General features: G+C 37.3%; 2 long non-coding RNA genes across 3 annotated transcripts in view; one reads left to right on the forward strand and one right to left on the reverse strand.

Annotated features, from left to right (window-relative positions):
• The window catches only part of LOC108526427 (uncharacterized), a 76,405-nt gene extending 67,304 nt beyond the window's left edge, over positions 1 to 9,101 (forward strand). For both annotated transcript variants that reach the window (XR_001884522.1, XR_001884523.1), the window contains exons 5-6: positions 2,996 to 3,121; positions 8,026 to 9,101. This is a non-coding gene — a long non-coding RNA (uncharacterized LOC108526427). The remainder of the gene's footprint in view (positions 1 to 2,995; positions 3,122 to 8,025) is intronic.
• On the reverse strand, positions 1,274 to 5,179 carry LOC108526428 (uncharacterized). The gene is made up of 4 exons (XR_001884524.1): positions 5,094 to 5,179; positions 3,658 to 3,703; positions 2,967 to 3,113; positions 1,274 to 1,493 (listed from the first exon to the last, which is right to left on the reverse strand). It is a non-coding gene; the product is annotated as an uncharacterized LOC108526428 (long non-coding RNA).
• Positions 9,102 to 18,846: the final 9,745 nt, after the last annotated feature.

An 18,846-nucleotide genomic window follows, 5' to 3' on the forward strand; every position in this document is an offset into this window, starting at 1 on the left:
ATAAATATATAAATAAATAAATAAATAAATAAATGAAATGAAATTGTCTCTTTAGGAAGTAGCTTGTAGCATTAGCACTTGGGGCTTCAGCCCTGTAGAAAACACTGGGTACTGGAAATTCTAAGAGTAGAGTCTGAATCAGTTACTTTAAAGCCATTTAATTAATTAGCTGAGTAATTGCACTACTACTCCAGGGCCCATGTCCCATCTCAGACCCTGAGTTGTTCTAGCCACTGCTCAGGATACACACAACTTTAATCTGAGGTCTTTGGATAACATGAGGCTGTAAATTAATCAGCTCTATTGGGTTTATTTTATCTGATTCTATAGTTTTATGTATGGAAAAATTATCATGTCTATGGTTTGCTCATGATAATATTCAGTTTTTTAATGCTACAGTGCATACTTAAATTTATTCTATAATTTCAATTTGAGGAGTAAGGGAACCCATTCTATTTAGTCAGGTATCATAAATTGGAAGTGTCTATAAAGCTAAAAAATTATAATAATTGTGTTTGTGAAAAGAAAGAAATATTACTCCCTATATAATGTTTATTAAGGGAAATAACCAATATAACAAAATTCAGATATAATAAATTGAATGTAAGTTATATTACTGGAATTGCAAATATAAATGGACATCTGCTAAAGGTAGAGGATTTAAAAGTTAATATTAATGGTAGCCAATTTCCTCCTAAATCGTTTTATAATATTTCATTTTAAGATGATATATTTGTGATTTCTATACTTTGCAAACTCAATAAACATCTCTGTATATTATGATTTAATACAGCAATTTATTGAATAAACATATTATACTTTTCATTTTCCTTGTGTTTGCTCCCTAAGGAATCTAAATTGTATTTACAGAAACAGAACTAATTTTCAAAGTGTCCCTTTAAGGAAGAGGAATTAGGAGGAAAAGCCTACAGAAGCAAAACTTACAGTGATGGGCAAAAAGGAAAATAGCATCTAATAATATAGTCCCATATGCTACATTTATTCAGATGGAATAAAATAAAATATTTTATTTTATCTAAAATTAATAATATTTATTAATAATCATTTATAGCTCTGTCATATAGGCATAATATAAGGATAAAAGGAAAAATCTATAAGTTCTTGATGGGCTACTAGGCTTGAACTTACAAAACCTCATCCATAGTAATTTATGCCCCATGTAAAGTATAGATATTTGGGAATAGATTTAACTCTTAGGTATAAGTAGTAAAGTTGCAATCATTTCTGCAATTCCAAACCTATTCATTGGTGTTATCTTTTGTGCTCAGCCTTGTGCTCATTGGTAGGTTCACAAGCACAGGATCCAGAATCCTTGAAACTCTTTGTAAAGGAAGAAAACCTTAGATAAGGAATGGCCACAGTTGAACTGCTAAAACCAGCCTACTTATGTGCTCTCTTTGTGCATCCATCTGCAAGTAACCAAGCATTCACAAAGGCCATCAGGCTAGACTAGAGCCAAGAATGAGTTATTTCTGCAAAAGAAAAAGTTTGATTTTTTAGTGCCAAAAATAGTTCTCTGGCTACTGTCTTACATTTGGTTTGATAATAGCAAAAGTATAGAGTAATTGCTTTAGTAGATTTTAACATTTAAAATATAGTACCCAGAAAGAAATCTTCCTTATTAAAATCATGAGCTAAAAGTATATTTCTTACCTGATACTGTATATAAAAACGTTTTCCTATGGTGTTCCCCTGTACAGATATTTTCAATAACAATATGATTTCCTAAAGACTTTGTAAAGATAATATAAGGATGTCAATAAAAACTAACAAAAACTCAGCTGGGCAAGGTGGCTCACGCCTGTAACCCCAGCACTTTGGGAGGCCGAGACGGGCGGATCACGAGGTCAGGAGATCGAGACCATCCTGGCTAACACGGTGAAACCCCGTCTCTACTAAAAAAATACAAAAAGGTTAGCCAGACGTGGTGGCGGGTGCCTGTAGTCCCAGCTACTCGGGAGACTGAGGCAGGAGAATGGCATGAACCCGAGAGGCAGAACTTGGCAGTGAGCCAAGATCATGCTACTGCACTCCAGCCTGGGTGACAGAGCAAGACTCCATCTCAAAAAATAAATAAATAAATATAATAATAATAACAATGATAACTGGCATATATTGAATGTCAATGTAATTGGTGATTAAAGTTGAGAAAATAAAGATTTCTCATTCAAAGGAACCCAGTAAATATAATATATTATTTTAAATGCTGCGACAGAATTATTCACAGTTATAAATGTTCTATGGAAAGAAAAAAAGCTAATCCTTAAATTTAAGGAATGGTTTCCAGATGAGATAAAATATGCACAGAGTTTTAAATACTAAATGGTAATTTTGATAGGTAAATCGTGATGGACAAAATACATGAATTAACAATCACTAACTACAATTTCCTTCCAGACTGCTATCTTTTCTTACTCTCTCATCCCTCCTCCCATTTCTCTTTTCCTGATTTAATTATAGCTGTTTAAGCCAATTCTATTCAAGTGGGACAGTTATTCCCTCTGTCCCCTTTCCCTGAGCTTTCTTTTTTAATTTAAAGGAATTATAGCCACTATATCTTTAGTTCCCTTTACTCTAAGACCCCGACCAAAAGTTCAAAATTGCACATTTTTCCCCCTTTGCCTTGTATTAAACTTTGGTTAGGCTTCTCTTCTCCCCACAGGCCCCTGTATTTGTCCTGTACTCAGTCCTGAGCAAGGACTAAAATGCAGAATTTACTCTCTTTAACAGCTATCAAGAGAACTGGCCTATCAGACTCCTCTGTCATGCCTTCTACTCACTCCCCATTGCTTGCCCAATTTCCTCTTAAAAATTTTTGCTCTCCCTGGTTACTTTTTCCTATAAGAGGAAAGACATGTTCTGTTTGATTTTGAGATACTAGCAGATTTCTGAGACTGGAGCACTCTCAATATTACAATAATTATTTTGAATAAAGTCTTTCTTACCTAAGTCTGAATTAGTTTTTCTTTGGCAGAGACTGGTGCTGAGTCAGGTTGATTGCTGATTGCCCCTTGGACTATACCATCTGCACCGAGGTTTTGATGCTGGTTTCTCTGACCCTGTGCATCCTTCCTAGCTGGACAAATCCGGATCTATGGTGGTGAGTAGCAAACCTTAATTCAGTATTCCAGATATTTGTCTTTTGTAGCGGGATAAGAAGTTATTTTTATACTGTTAAATGAGGCTCTTCCCAGTTCATTTCTGTTGGGCAAGACCTTTCCTAGGTAGAGGTCTTCTTGGTTCCTTCCAAGTGGAGATTTAATCCCTGACTGTTGTTGAGCAGGACTCTTCTTAGCTTTTTTCTGCTACGTGCTTAGTTTTTTTCTGGCTTTTTGTGAGATCTCTTTGGTTATCTGTATACCAGCCTAATCTCATGGGTAATTCTCACTTCCATGGCGTTCTGTCTCCTCTGCCCCTGCTGATTATATGCTCTGCCACTGGGCACTCGTTCAGTCTAATTTCTTCAAAAATGGTATTTTCACAAAGTATAATTTGAAACTATAATCACCTCTCTAAATTTCTTGAGATCTCCCCAAATATGTTCATCTCTTACGAGCCCTTGAATCCAACAGTTCAAAATTTTCTCTAAACAGTAGAGTGCACAAACTATCTGCGAGATTAAGTTAGACAACTTACTATAAGATTTTCTCCTTTCCAAGTTCCCTTCTGTGTCTTCTGGATCCTATAATGCCAAACACAGCATTTTATTAAATTCTATAACCCCTGTTAATCTGTTAATCAGAGATCTACTCTCTCATTGGAATGTTAATATTTTATGTTCACCTAAGGAACTAACCCTGAAGTCCTGAACTTTTCTTCAATTTGCCTTTAACCTCTGATATCTCTGATAGATCACCCCAGTTTTCTTGCCCAGTTCACTGCTCCCCAAGCCCTTAAAAATCCCCACATTCAAAATTCCTCATCACATTCCTTCCTGGCTCAATTTTGCTATGGGTTTGCCAGATGTAGGGCACAACTGTAGGATACCTTAAAGGTGAGGAGAGACCCTAGTATGCACCCTTCGTAAGAATCCTCTACAATCCGAGGCAACTGAAGGTCTCAAAACCTACTATCCAAACTGACAAAGCACTCATGATTTCTACCTGTAGTCCCTCAATGCACCAATTTCCTGTTAAAAAAAAAAAAAGCAGAAACTGTCACTAGTTGGTCCAAGATTTGCAAGTCATAAAGAGGAATGTAAATCAAGATTCCCTTTGGTCTCAAATACACTATTGTTATCCTTATTTCCATACCTTCCAACACCACTCATTTTGCTGTTGTCATTGTGCTCTGCTTCTCACAGCCCCTTTAGCCTATTTCCCTATTTTCTTTTACATGAGAAGATCAAGAATATGCTTACTTACTTATGCTTCAGGACTTATAGAAGCCCTCGCTTAATTTTCCCAGACAATAACTGCAAATTTAAAGAATTCGATCTTCCCTTGCACTTTAGTACTGAATATAATATGTAGATACTTTTCATCTTTGTTCTAAGGCACTCAATAATTCTTTGCAAGATACCCAGTACTTATTGAAAGTCTTGGCTAGGAAGAGACATAAGGTCTCAAAAGTTCTGTTTCTGTGCCCTCAAGTGTACAGTTTAAGCAACGATTATCCTCAGGGAAAAATGTTTATCCCCATATCTTATCAAGACATTTTGTAACTATACCTTGCCCCAAAACCAAGGGATAGTTGAAGGACTTTGGGGGGCTGCTTAGTTATTGTAGAATAAATTCTTAGCTTTTCTGCTATAGCATTCCTTTTATATGGTGTGACTGAAGAGCTTGTATCTGAATCTCTACAATGGGACTCAGCTTTTTTTTTTTTTTGTCAGGGGAGGAAGAGTTTCATTCTTGCTGCCCAGGCTGGAGTGCAATGGCACGATGTTGGCATCTCGGCTCACCACAACCTCTGCCTCCCGGGTTCAAGTGATTCTCCTGCCTCAGCCTCCCAAGTAGCTGGGACTACAGGCATGCACCACCATGCCCTGCTAATTTTGGATTTTTAGTAGAGAAGGGGTTTCTCCATATTGGTCAGGCTGGTCTCGAACTCCCAACCTCAGGGGGACTCACCTTCTTTAAAATAATTTGAATCTCTAAAGACCTTTCTTTCCTCCATGCCACTTTAAACCTTCGTAACTTCCTTTTGCTTTTCTCCCTGTGTGTTTATGAAAGAGAAGGACATGCCTTAGACATCTCAAAAACATAATGAAAATGAGAGGCCAGTGGGATACTTTAACCCCATCCTAGATACTATAACTCAAGGTTTCCCTTCTTGCCTGAAAGCAGTTGCAGCAACTGTAAAATTACTTCAAACCACAGCTGACCTTTTGGATTGTATCTTGAACATCTATTTATTTTATGCAGCTCTGGCCCTTATCCTAATGGAAAACACCCAGCATTTTTTATTTTCACCTCTAATGAAATTCTTCTCTTCACTTCTTCTTATATTACCATCGACTGCTCTCAAAATCTCAATCCTGCCACTATCTTCCCTCTTCTGACTGAAGAGAAATTACATGATTGCATTATGAAATTCAAGCCTCAATCCTCAGCAACATTGACCACTCAGAGATCCCCCTTAAAAATCCAGACTTTGTCTTCTGTGCTGATGGTTTATATCTCTGCCCCTCAGAAAAAAAAAATCCAGGCAAGTTATGCCATTACGATTTTTAAAACTCCATAGAACATAAACTTCTACCTGGCACAAGGCACCTCAGATCACTAAACTTTTAGCTCTCTTAACAGCTTGATTTTTGGCTAAAAGAAAAGAGTTACACGCTTTTGGCGTTTAACTACACAGAGAGTAAACACGCTTTTGGACAGTACATGATTTTAGTATTGTATGGAAAATGAGAGGATTTATAACAACTTTGAGGACACCAACTAAAAATGGACACAAGTGTCTGTCCCCTTAGCTTCATACTTAAAGTAGAAGCTCACATGGATGACAAAACCCCAGAACAAAAAAAAAAAAGTCACTGCCTGACAATATATTTACCTGCCAGCTTACAAATCTATTCCAATTTCAAACAACCAGAAAAAATCTTAAACTGACTACACTTACCAACTGAGCCCCTAACAAAAGAACTTGGAATCTCCCCATTTAAAGCCCCTAATGTGAAAGAACAATTGGAAACAAGTTGGATGCTTTACCTTCCCAGATGTACTTTGGAGACACCCAGATGGCCACTTGGCTCTCTCACCTGAAATTTAGTCACTGGCCTTTACAAGATCATTCAACATGGGAGAAAGAGACTAAATCATGTCTTCTGCCAACATTGATGAGGAAGTTTTACTCCTATCTGAAACAGTCTTCTTGCGAACTCCAGGAATTCCAACCTTGAGTTTATGGCTCTCAACTAAAAGGATGTAAAATCTACTCTGAATGGAAGTTCAACTCAATTGGAGATCTTAAGCTAATCCATGCTCTGTTTTTTCAGACTTCTAGAATACAATGTCTACACAACAAATTAGACAGCTTTCCCAATAACTTCCCACCAAGCAGATGACAGCTTTACCAATGTAGCTCTACCAACAACATTGGAACAAAACACTGAGATTTTCCTTCCTATACATATATTTTTACCATTTTCTTTCTCCTATGTTCCTCCATTGTCACCTTTGCTGTCCATATAACTTTCCTCATTGTAACTGCAGACTTTCATAATGAGTCCTTGTAGTATTTCCTTCTCCTCTTCACAAAAGCTTCTTTAATAATTATTCCATCTCAGTACTCCGTAAGAACCCCAGAATCTATGAGTATTCTTTTACTCCATGTGTAGCACAATCTCAAAACCTTACTTTTAATTGCTGATTATATACTCTTTTTTCCTTTGGAAGCCTCTAGTTTATTCCAAATTCCTATACCACTATTAGGCTTACGGGCATTTATTATGGGCTGAATTTTACTCTGTTCCAAAAATTCACATGCTGACGTTCTAACTCTCAGCATTTTAGAGTATGATTGTACATGAAGATATTATAGAATTTTTACAGAAGTAATTAAGTGAAAATAAAGTTGTGAAATGGACCCGAATACACTGTGACTGGTATCTTTATAAGAGAGGAAAGTTGGACAGGGATATGTGCAGAGGAAAGACTATGTGAAGACACAGGGAGAAGACAGCATCTATAAACCTAGGAGAGAAGCCTGGAACAGATATTTCTTTCATGGTCCTAAGAAGAAACCAACTCTGCCAACATTCTGATCTCAGACTTCTAGTCTCTAGACCTGTGAGAAAATAAATTTCTGTTGGTTAAGGCACTCATTATGCAGCATTTTGTCACAGAAGTCCTAGCAAGATAATCCTCTATTTTTTATATTATCACTTTGGAGCCCTTTAGCTTCTTCCTTTAGACTTCAAAAGGAGTCTTCTTCAGTATCAACAGTTTTCAATAGGGCAATCTATACTTCCACCACAACATCACCAAAGGCCTTTTCATGGGTTTAATTATTTGCAATTGCCCCTACTTTTCCATCAATACAAATACTACAGTATTATTATGGGTGATAAGAGTACATTGCCTTGTTATATGAATCTTAAAGATAATCCTGGTGATCCTAAGCATAATTGTGCCTGGTACGATTGGGACTGTCTTGTGAACAACAAACATGACTTTCCTCAATCTGAAAATTTCCCATTTGGACAGAATAACATCCTTATCAAAACAGCTCATGTGAGCTCTAAGGTACAAATCCATGGGACAGTCACACCTGTGAATCCTGTTCAGTCCCTAATGAAACACATTGTATTAAGGTAATGGTGCTTACTGATGTCTGCTCGACAATTGCACTAGATCCTGTTTTCTGGCTAATCTTACTAGCCATTATCAGACTTTTAACTAAATTGCTTTCTTTTCTCACTTTAACTAATCTACTACATTTCCTAGGCATTGGACAATCAAAAATATCTGTAAACCATATTATAGCTGCAAGGTTAGGTACAGAATCCCAATCCTAGAAGGAGGCTATGACCTTTATTTATTTATTTTTTTTCTCCAGGTTCTTAAGAAGCCTTGGAACAAGAGGATAAGAGATTGAGAGTAAACTTAAAAGACTACTGCAGCAGTTCACATATGAGCAAACTTTCTGCCTACAATTGCTGTGGACTGGTCAGGAAGTTTGCTGGAATTTGTACATATTCAGTTGTTTGCTCCTGAAATAACCAAGACTGCAGAAAGTCTTATCAAAGCCACCAACATCATTGCCAAAGTACTCCAGAAACTCCAGTGAATGGCTGTCTATAATGATCTAGATTTGGGCATGATTCTGGCTTCTCAATTCTTGTGCATATGTTCCCTGAAACCTCTCTAATACACATGCTAAAACGAAAAATATTGAGACCACAAACTTGGAAATTCATCAAACTACCCACTATTTAAGGATATTTTCAATGTCCTAGAATCTCCTTAACTGCCACCATCTGAACCGCAAACCTTGGCATTGCTCCTCTATTTCATGTTTAATAGTTATTTTTCTACAATATTCCTAGCCATAGCTCTCATTAAAAACCTGATCTCTAAGACCCTTCAACAACAGTCAAACTACAAGTTGGCAGATGATACAGCTAGTCCCTTAATGCCAACAAGAATGTGAAGGCTCGCTCAACCCCTAAAAACTACTTTGACCAGTCTCAGTTCATGATTCCTATTCCATCCTTAGTAGTGTTTAAAGACAAAGGCAGTTTGTCTTAAACAATGGGGAGGCGGGGGTGCGGGTAAGCAGGGAGGGACTGACCTATGTTCACAATTGCTCATTTCTTACCCTTGGCCATGTCTTGACTAAAATTTGGAAAAGCTTATCTCTTTCCCACAGGCCGTTGAATTTGGGGTTGCCCCCAAGCTTGAGCAAGCATTAAAATGCAGAACATTCCCCTCTTATTAGTGTTTCCTGAGAGTCAGCTGACCACTGGGAGGCATGCTTCCTGTCAGATCACTCTGCTTATGCTGTCTGCTCATCCATACTTTCTTTCACTCTGCTTATGCTGTCTGCTCATCCATACTTTCTTTCACTCTGCTTATGCTGTCTGCTCATCCATACTTTCTTACCTAATTTCCCCTTAAAAATTTCTGCTGACTCTGGTGACCTTTCCCGATGAAAGAAAAGTCTTTTTCTGTTTCCTTGTGTAACTTATGCAGATTTCTGAAATAAAAAGTTTTCTCTACTACAAGTCTATTTGAGTAAAGTCTGTCTTTATTAAGTCTGGATATGTCTTTGACACCCTCAATCTGTTCATATATTGATAAGCATGATGGGACACCTATATGTTTAATTTTACACATGCCTGATGGCTGATTTTAAATTAGCCTTTGTTGCTCAAAGGCTTCTCACTTTTATCTTCCATCGTTTGGTTCTGAAATGTGTACAGCTTTTCTAACATTCAAGGCCCTGAATTTCTGAATTCAATGCCCTTTTATCTGTGTTTGCAAGACTATCATTTCTTTTCTGAACTTGTTGCCTTTTTAAAATACCTTACCAAAACCAGCCAACAAAAACCCACACACAACTGCTAACACTTGTTTTCCCGACTTGTTCCTCTGAGACTTCATGTCCATTATTATATGATCTGCCTTCTGAGTTACTGTTTTACCAGAATTTGGCCACTACATGAAATGGGTCTCCATCTGTCCACCCTCTAACAGTTGCCTTACTACCCACTGCCTGCCATTTAAGTAAAACCACATATTTTAATTTTTTTTTTTTCTTGCTGAGACAGGAATAATACAGACTGGTCACAAGAGAATAGAAAATTTCAGGCAGCAATTTCACATGAATAAACAAAAAGAAGCTGTTGAAATAGCTGCAGAGGCTATGGACTGATAAGACCTTCCAAAACAGGGTGTGAACCAAGCTGGCTAAGATTGACTAGACCCAGCGTGGTACTGAATTTGACTTGGGTTTCACCTAGGACCTAATTATATACTCATTAGCATACTGAATCACACACCCAACAGCACTATGACTGCTCCAAAAACACCATATTTGGTGTAAAAGTGAATAACACTACAGTTCTGAGAAATCTCTACTTTCTCGAGGAATTTTCATGAATATTTCATGCCTCGGTTAAAGAAACCCATAAAGGTAACAACCTCAAACCACCTTGGGTGCAACTCTCTTTTGAGTATGTCTGCAATACCCTTTCTTTGGTGTATACTTTTCACTTTGCAATAAATATATATACTTTATTTTATGACTATCCTTAAATTACTTCTTGAGATGGTGTCAAGACCCTGAATACTAGCTGGGGTCGAGGTTCCACTTCAATTTGGGAACCTCCCGCAGGCCACTAGTATCATTGCTGTTAGAGAAATTTCTGAATCAGTCAAGGTATGCTGGATTATGATACAGTAAGAAGCAACCTTAATATCTCAATTTCCTCTCAATCTCAAATGCAGTTCAAACACTGAATATCTATAGCCAATGGAAAAGGACATAGAGGATTTCCTAGCAATTCTTATTGTTTCAATTTATAGGTCACACCCACACATCACTAGGCTAATATTTTATTTGATAAAGTAAGTCATGTTGCCTAACTTGCAGGGGATAAAGTCCAGGAAGGAAGAGTACCAGAGTATTGATGAACTGCAATAATGATTAATAGAATTGTCATCCAAACAGATATTTTCAACTGTCTTGGTTTTTTCCTACTTCTAACCATAAAGGATTCAATGCAAGATGCTAGTTTTTCAGTTATTCTGAATTAAGGGGTAGCTACCTGCCTCCATTCCATTCACAGATACATCAGAATAAGTCAGCCAGAGGATTCTGCAAGCAATTTTGCTCCTATATTAAAGGAGTGTAGCACATGAAAGTACCAGTCATATTTATGTTTCACATTTTCTCTCTTGAAGTGTGCTTGTGGGAGGATATGCAATAGAGCCATCTGAAAACATACAATACTGAGTGCGGGTAGAAAAAGCCAATGTGGTGAGGACTGCAGAATAAAAGAAGTATCTATTCTCATGTAAAAGATAGCTGAACAAATCCTGAAATTGTCTATATCCAGGCATCTCATTAAGTAAGATAATTAAAAAGTCTTACTGTTTAAGCTTTTATTCTTCTTTATCTTGAAACCAAAAGCATCCTAACCATAGCAGTTAACTGAATAACATTATTTACAACAAAAAAACCAGTGATAGTATATAGATTAAGATATTAGATTTTAATTTCTTTGTTCTTAGAAACCTTAGTTCAAAAACTTGCATTTATGTAAGTGGTGTGTGTTGGCTCATTGTTCCTACCCAAGTCTCATGTTGAATCATAATCCCCAGTGTTGGAGGAAGGACGTAGTGGGAGAGGTGATTTGATCATGAGGGCAGGTTTCTCCCATGTAGTTCTTGTGATAGTGAGTGAGTTCTCACAAAATCTGATGGTTTAAAAGTGTGTAGCCCTTCCCTTTCATTCTCTCACTTTGTCTGTCCTGCCACCATGTAAAGAAAGTGCTTTACACCCCTTTGGCCTATGCCATGATTATAAGTTTCCTGGGGCCTCCTAGTTATGCTTCCTATTAAGCCTGCAGAACCGTGAGCCAATTTGGCATCTTTTCTTCATAAATTACCAACTCTCAAGTAGTTTTTTATAACAGTATGAGAACAAACTACACAGAAAATTGGTACCAGGAGTGGGGTAATGCTATAAAGATACCTGAAAATATGGAAGCAACTTTGGAACTGGGTAATGGGCAGAGGTGGGAACAGCTGGAATGCTGAGAAAAAGACAGGAAGAGGGGAGAAAGTTTAAAACTTCCTGGAGACTTGTTGAATGGTTGTGACCAAAATGCTGATAATGACAAGAACAATGAAGTCCAGGCTGAAGAAGTCTCAGATGGAGATGGGGAACTTATTGGGAACTGAAATAAAGGTCACTCTTGCTTTGCTTTTAACAAGCAGACTGGTGGCATTTTGCCCCTGGCCTAGAAATCTGTGGAACTTTGAACTTGAGAGAAATGATTTAGGGTATCTGGTGGAAGAAATTTTTAAGCAGTAAAGTATTCAAGAGGTGACCTGGCTGTTTCTAAAAGTGTATACTCATATACATGAACAAATAAATAATCTGAAGCTGGAAATAGTATTTAAAAGGGAAGCATGGCATAAAAGTTTTAAACTTTTGCATTGTGACCATGCACTAGAAAAGTAAATCCCATTTTCTAGGAAGGGACTCAAGCTGGCTGCAGAAATTTGCATAAGTAAAGAGGAGCTGAATGTTAATAGCATAAACAATGGGGAAAATGCCTCCAGGACATTTCAGAGACCCTTATGTCAGCACCTCCCATCATAGGCCTAGAAGGCCTCGGGAGAAACAATGGTTTCATGGGCCAAGGTTAGGGCTCTGATGCTCTGCAGCAACAGGACATGGCACCCTGTGTTCCAGCTGCTCCAGCTCTAGCCATGGCTGAAAGGGGCCAAGGTACAGCTCTAGCTGTTGCTCCAGAGGGGGCAAGCCATAAGCTTTGGCAGCTTCCATGTGGTGTTGAGTCTGTGGGTGCAGAGAAGGTAAGAGTTGAGGTTTGGGAACCTCCGACTAGATTTCAGAGGATGTATGGAAATGCCTGTATGTTCAGGCAGAAGTCTCCTGCAGGGGTGGAGCACTCATGGAGAACCTCTGCTAGGGTAGTGCAGAGAGAAAATGTGAGGTTAGGAGCCCTACACACAGTCCCCACTGGGGCACTGCTTAGTGAAGCTGTAAGAAAAGGGCCACCATCCTCCAGACCCCAGAATGGTAGATCCACCAACAGCTTGCACCATCCACCTGGAAAAGTCACAGGCACTCAATGGCAGCCCATGAAAGCAGCTGCAGATGCTGTACCCTGAAAAGTCACAGAGGCAAAGCGGCCCAAGGCTTTGAGAGATTATCCCTTGCATCAGTGTGGCCTGGATGTGAGACATGGAGTCAAAGGAGATTATTTTGTAGCTTTAAGGTTTAATGACTGCCCTGCTGGATTTTGGACTTGCATGAAGCCTGTAGCTCCTTTGTTTTGGCTAATTTCTCTCTTTTGAAACTGTAGCATTTACCCAATGCCTGTACCACCATTGTATCTTGGAAGTAACTAATTTGTTTTTGATTTTACAGGCTAATAGTCAGAAGGGACTTGTCCTGCCTCAGGTTAGACTTTAGACTTGGACTTTTGGATTAGTATTGGAAGGAGGTAAGATTTTGAGGCACTGTTGGGAAGTTATACCTGGGTTTAAAATGTGAAAAGGACATGAAATTTCAGAGGTGCCAGGGGCAGAATGATATGGTTTGGGTCTCTTGTTACACCCAAATCACATGTTGAATTGTAGTCTCCAATTTTGGCGTAGGAACCTGATCAGAGGTGATTGGATCATGGGGGTGGATTCCCCTCATGCTGTTGTCATGATAGTGAGTAAGTTCTTACGAATTCTTATGGCTTAAAAGTGTGTAAAGCTTTCCCCTTTGCTCTCGCTTTCTCTCCTGCCACCATGTGAAGAAGGTGTTTGCTTCCCATTCACCTTCCACAATGATTCTAAGTTTCCTGAAGTCTCCTACATGCTTCCTGTTAAGCTTGTGGAAATGTAAGCCAATTAAAACTCTTTTCTTTTTAAATTACCCAGTTTCAAGTAGTTCTTCATAGCAATATGAGACAAACTAATACAATCAGCATAAATTTCAGTTTAGTGTTTTTTGGTTTGGGTTTCATTTTTAGTAAGCATATGGACTCTATAAGAGCAGGAACCATCTGTGTTCTATTACATACTGTTACATAATCAGTGATGATGACAATGAAGATAGAAGCTCAACATAAATTTATTAAAAGATATATCTTTATAAGCTACTATTAAGTTGCAGGTTCTGATGGGCTGGGCAGTCCAATATGACCTGGACACATATCTTGGAGTAGGTACTAACCTTGTTACCTGGCATGTGCCTTTACATTCTCTGCAAGATAACACTTGCAGATCCAAGAATGGTTTTAATCTATCTGTATATCAAATCCAATAATGCTTTTTATCTACCTGTATATCAACACATACTATATTCTTAATCTGTGTACGTCATACTCCAGAGATAGAAGTTATTCTCCTTGTCTTCTGTATATTTTCTGACTGACATTGCTTTGCACAGAAGATATTTGTTTCTCCATTTTGTTAGGATGGGTAGCACATTGTAAGTTTCTTCTCTGAGAATAGATTGCCCATCCAGCCTGGGTACATCCACTTAGATTTACATAATATTTCAGTCATACTCTACTTCTTGTCATCATTGGGCCCATAATCATCATTCTCATCTCTTCTTAGGTTAGCCAAAATTTATTATTTATTTCTCTCTCTTTTATACACATGAAAACAGGTTCTCTCTCTCTTTCTGTCTCTGTCTCTCTCTCTCTCTCTCAGTCACACACACAGAGACTCTAGTTAATGGGGAAAAACCAAACAAAATTGTGATTATGTTCTAGAACTTAAAATTTTTTATCTGATTTTAAGTTATATAAACACACCAAGACCTAATTACCTAATATTTAAACCAGAATATTGGAATATCTTTATTTTACTGAATTCTGTGAGACAAGCATCTGAAAAGGATAAACTTTATAAAGTGTGAGACTATAAGCAATATAATTTGTATGGTATGGCCATATTTATCTATGAAATATACAATGTAGACAAATAAATATGTTTTGTAAGAATTTTCTTCCTAATTATAAATAAACAGTTTAAACAGTTTTGTAACTTGGACAGTTATTTTGTTTAAAGGGCAATGCAGAGATACACTGCAATTTATAATTTAGTTCATCCATTTTTAATTCACTTTTGCTGTAGTTCATTAGACAACTGGTAATTTTAGAAGACATTTGGCATATTATGCATCATTATTATGACAGGTGTAGCTGGAAATTTTGTGTGTTTGTTTTCTTCATCTTTTCTTCTTAATTGAAACAAGACAATTCTCAAAATTTGTCTGTAACACATTTGATAATACATATTGAGAGGGAAGTTTATTTCACTTCCTCATGTGCCCTTAAGTAGATTTTATTAGAATAACAATAGCATTTTTTATTTTTGCTCTAAAGCCTCACTGGAGAATGAGTGAAACATTTAAATTATTTACACTGAGAAATATAAATCAGTCTTTAAGTTGTTGACCACATATTACAATAAGGTGGAGTTGATGTATTCAAAACTGTGTTTCACATTTCTCTTCACTCTTCCTCTCGTATCTCTCTACCTATTATTCCTCTCACTTTCTTGCACTCCTTGCTGTCTCTCTCTTTTGCCCCTATAGTATGAAACAAGATCTTCATTAAGTCTCTTACTATGCAGGTGAGACTTTCCCTCAGGAGCTCTTTCCTAACCAGGGTTTACCTCCTGTCATTCAACATTCTCCATTCCACAACTTTTAATAACAAAACTTATATACATATCAAATGTTCAATTAGTTCCAAAGTCAAACTGCATGCATATGAGGGAGAGGGAAGTATATGGTCAACCTAAAATTCAAACTGTATGCTAGCCTAGTTGCGAATTGGCAAAACAAAACAAAACAAAACAAAAACCACAAGGAGAGACAAAAGCTCTTCCCTTACCAATAGAATTACTGATTAGAAAGTTTATGGGTTGTAAGGCATTGAAGAATTTTCTCAGAAAACTTCATTTTCTTTTCTTCTTAGCTATTACTATTTTTAGAAAGCACTGATACTTAATGTATCCTAATTTTCTATCTCTTGAAATGGATGACTCATGCTTTGCTTTTTTTTGGTGAATATCACTTCTGTTAGTGTTGTTTATTTTGTCACATAAAGTGACACCTATCTAGTTCACAGAAAACTTTTTTTACACTGAGTTTATTTAAAAGAGAAGATATGAGAACGTGAGAAATCCCAATTAAATCTGAATTCATAGAAAAGGTTCTTTGAATTTTATTTTAAAATTTCATATAAATTAATGATTTTCATACTAAAAGTAATAATCAGCCAACTTCACCGAGTACTTATAGCAAAAAGCTCCACAGATGTTCACTCATTTAACCTTAAAAGTAATCTATAGAAGTAAATACTACTTTTGTCTCCATCTTACACATGAGAAAACTAAGACACAAACAGGTTTAATGACTTGCTCAAGGTGACACATTCAGAAAAGAGCAAAGTCAGATTCAAAACTAGCACGAATGCAATTTCTAAATGTTTTCTATTCATAGACAGGAGAAAAACGTTTAGCAGAAACAAAATTTGACACATAAAATTAATATAAAAACTCTTTCAGAATAGAAGATATATTAGTAATATACTTATAGTATCTAGGTGAAGAAATAATTTTCTTTTCTTTTTTTTTTTTTTTTTCCAGACGGAGTCTCTCTCTGTGCCCTAGGCTGGAGTGCAGTGGCGTGATCTCGACTCACTGCAAGCTCCGCCTCCCGGGATCAGCCATTCCTCTGCCTCAGCCTCCTGAGTAGCTGGGACTACAGTTGCCTGCCACCACGCCCGGCTAATTTTTTGTATTTTTAGTAGAGACGGGGTTTCACCATGGTCTCGATCTCCTGACCTTGTGACCCGCCCGCCTCGACCTCCCAAAGTGCTGGGATTATAGGCGTGAGCCAACACGCCTGGAATTTTATTTTTCTTATAAGGTACTTAAGGTGAAATAATCTTGAAACCAGAAAATTAATTTCCTCAAACAATAGAGCCAGTGGCAAGGGATAATGACTGGAAGTATAATTATTAATGAAACAAATCATTGTCCTCACAGCACTCAAATTCTAGAGAAAAGGAGCAAAAATAAGGTAATTCCTATCCACTTCAGACATTTTCATACAATGTTAAATATTTTAGAGAAAAGTAAAACAGTGAAATGGATAAAAAATAATTAGCATTGTTAAAGGATTTGAGGATTCTAATTTAGTCATACCAGTTGAGTAAGACTTTCAAGAGTACATTTGAGGTGCAATTTGAATGATGACCAGGAACAAATCAAGAAATGATCTGCAGAATAGAGGGAACAGCATGTACAAGTTTCCTAGGAAAGTAAGAAGCACAAGGCCAGTGTGCAGTGAGTATAGTGAACTGGGGCGAGAGTAGCTGGAAATGAGGTTGGAGAAGAAACTTGCTCCAAGATCACATAAGACCTTGTAGAATGCAAGATGCTTGGGTTTATCCTAATTTGAATGTTAAGTCAGAGAAAAATAGCAAATTGGATTATATTATTTGAGTGCTGCTTTAAACATATCTCATTGGCTAAGTTTAGAGTCTATACTTGGGTATAAACAAGTATATATAAAGTATATATAAATAATAAATGTATGTATAAAATAAGTATAAATAAGGTATACATAAAAGGTAGAAACAAGTAGAAAATTTTGGAATATATTTTAAGAAACCAAACAAGAATGTGGATCTATGGAAATGGTGAGAATTAGTAAGCTTAGGGATTTTAATTTCATCTGGTGTCATGAGGTCTTTCGAATGAATTTAATATAAGTAGAAGGGAAAGACAGGAAGAAATGATAATGAGTTTTGTGGTTGGACAAAATGATGAAATAGCCCATTAAATAAAGAAAAATACAGGAGAGGTGCAAGGTGCATGTGTTTGCTGTTGTTATTGTTTTTCTGTTTGTTTTATTTTGAGAATGATAGAATAAATCACTATTTTGAAAATTTTAGTGTAAGAAACTTATTAGATATCCAAGTAGAAAATGAAGTTGAATACACAATTAGACATATGGAACAGAAAGATGTCAGACCGGGAGTCATCAACAGCATGGAGATGGTATTTAAGAATGAGATTACCTGGGGAAAGAGCATAGATAGGAATGAAATGAGGACTAAGAGCTGAGTTCTGAGGCATGCTAACATTTGAAGTTCAGGTAGAGGGGAAACATCCTGCATTCTCCCCCTGTTTTTCTGCAGAAATACAGTGCAACTTATTTTCAATCTTGATGTCTGAGTATTCATATTTTTTCTAACATGTATTACACTGTTGTTATAAATTAAATTGTGACCCCCTGCCAAAAATGTACATGAAAACCTGAACCCCTGGTTTCTTAGAATATGACCTTTTTTGGAAACAAATTTGTTACAAGTGTAATTAGTTAAGTAAAAATGATGTCATACTAGAGGAGAGTGGGCCTCTAATTGGAGTTAATGCTGCCACAAGCCAAGGAACACTAAGGATTGGTGGCCACCACCAGAAGCTAGAAAGAGGCAAGGAAGGATTCTTCCTTAAAGGTTTCAGAGGAATCATTGTGCCCAGACCAAATTGAGAGTAAGGATGCTTAATGTTGAGGCCCAATAATAAGATGCAGATGAACTGGGGAAGAAGAGAGTTTATTTCCATAACCAGATACAGGGAGAAGGCCAGGAAAATATCATCAGACCAACTCAAAATTACAAAGTTTTTCAGAGCTTATATACCTTCTAAGCTGTATGTCTGTCTGTGGGTAAGTGTGCATTCATCTCCAGACATAAGTGATTAACTTTGTCCAATCCATAACTAAAGTCTGAGTCTTGAAGGTCTTCCTCTGGAGACTCAGTAAATTTACTTAATTTAAATGGGTACAGGTGCCAGGGGTAATTACCCTTATCTTGTCTTCTGCTAAATCATGGAGGTTTGGGAAGTTCCTTTAGACCTCCAATAAAACTTGTTCATGGAGGTCTGGGGAATTTCTTTAGATGCCCATTAAAACTTGTGTAATCTGGCGGAGCAAGAAGGCCGAATAGGAACAGCTCCAGTCTCCAACTCCCAGCGCGAGCGACACAGAAGACCGGTGATTTCTGCATTTTCAACTGAGGTACTGGGGTCATCTCACTAGGGAGTGCCGGACAATCGGTGCTGGTCAGCTGCTGCAGCCTGACCAGCGAGAGCTGAAGCAGGG

Source organism: Rhinopithecus bieti, unplaced genomic scaffold (assembly GCF_001698545.2).
Source record: "Rhinopithecus bieti isolate Rb0 unplaced genomic scaffold, ASM169854v2 scaffold_3067, whole genome shotgun sequence".
Lineage (NCBI taxonomy): Eukaryota > Metazoa > Chordata > Mammalia > Primates > Cercopithecidae > Rhinopithecus > Rhinopithecus bieti.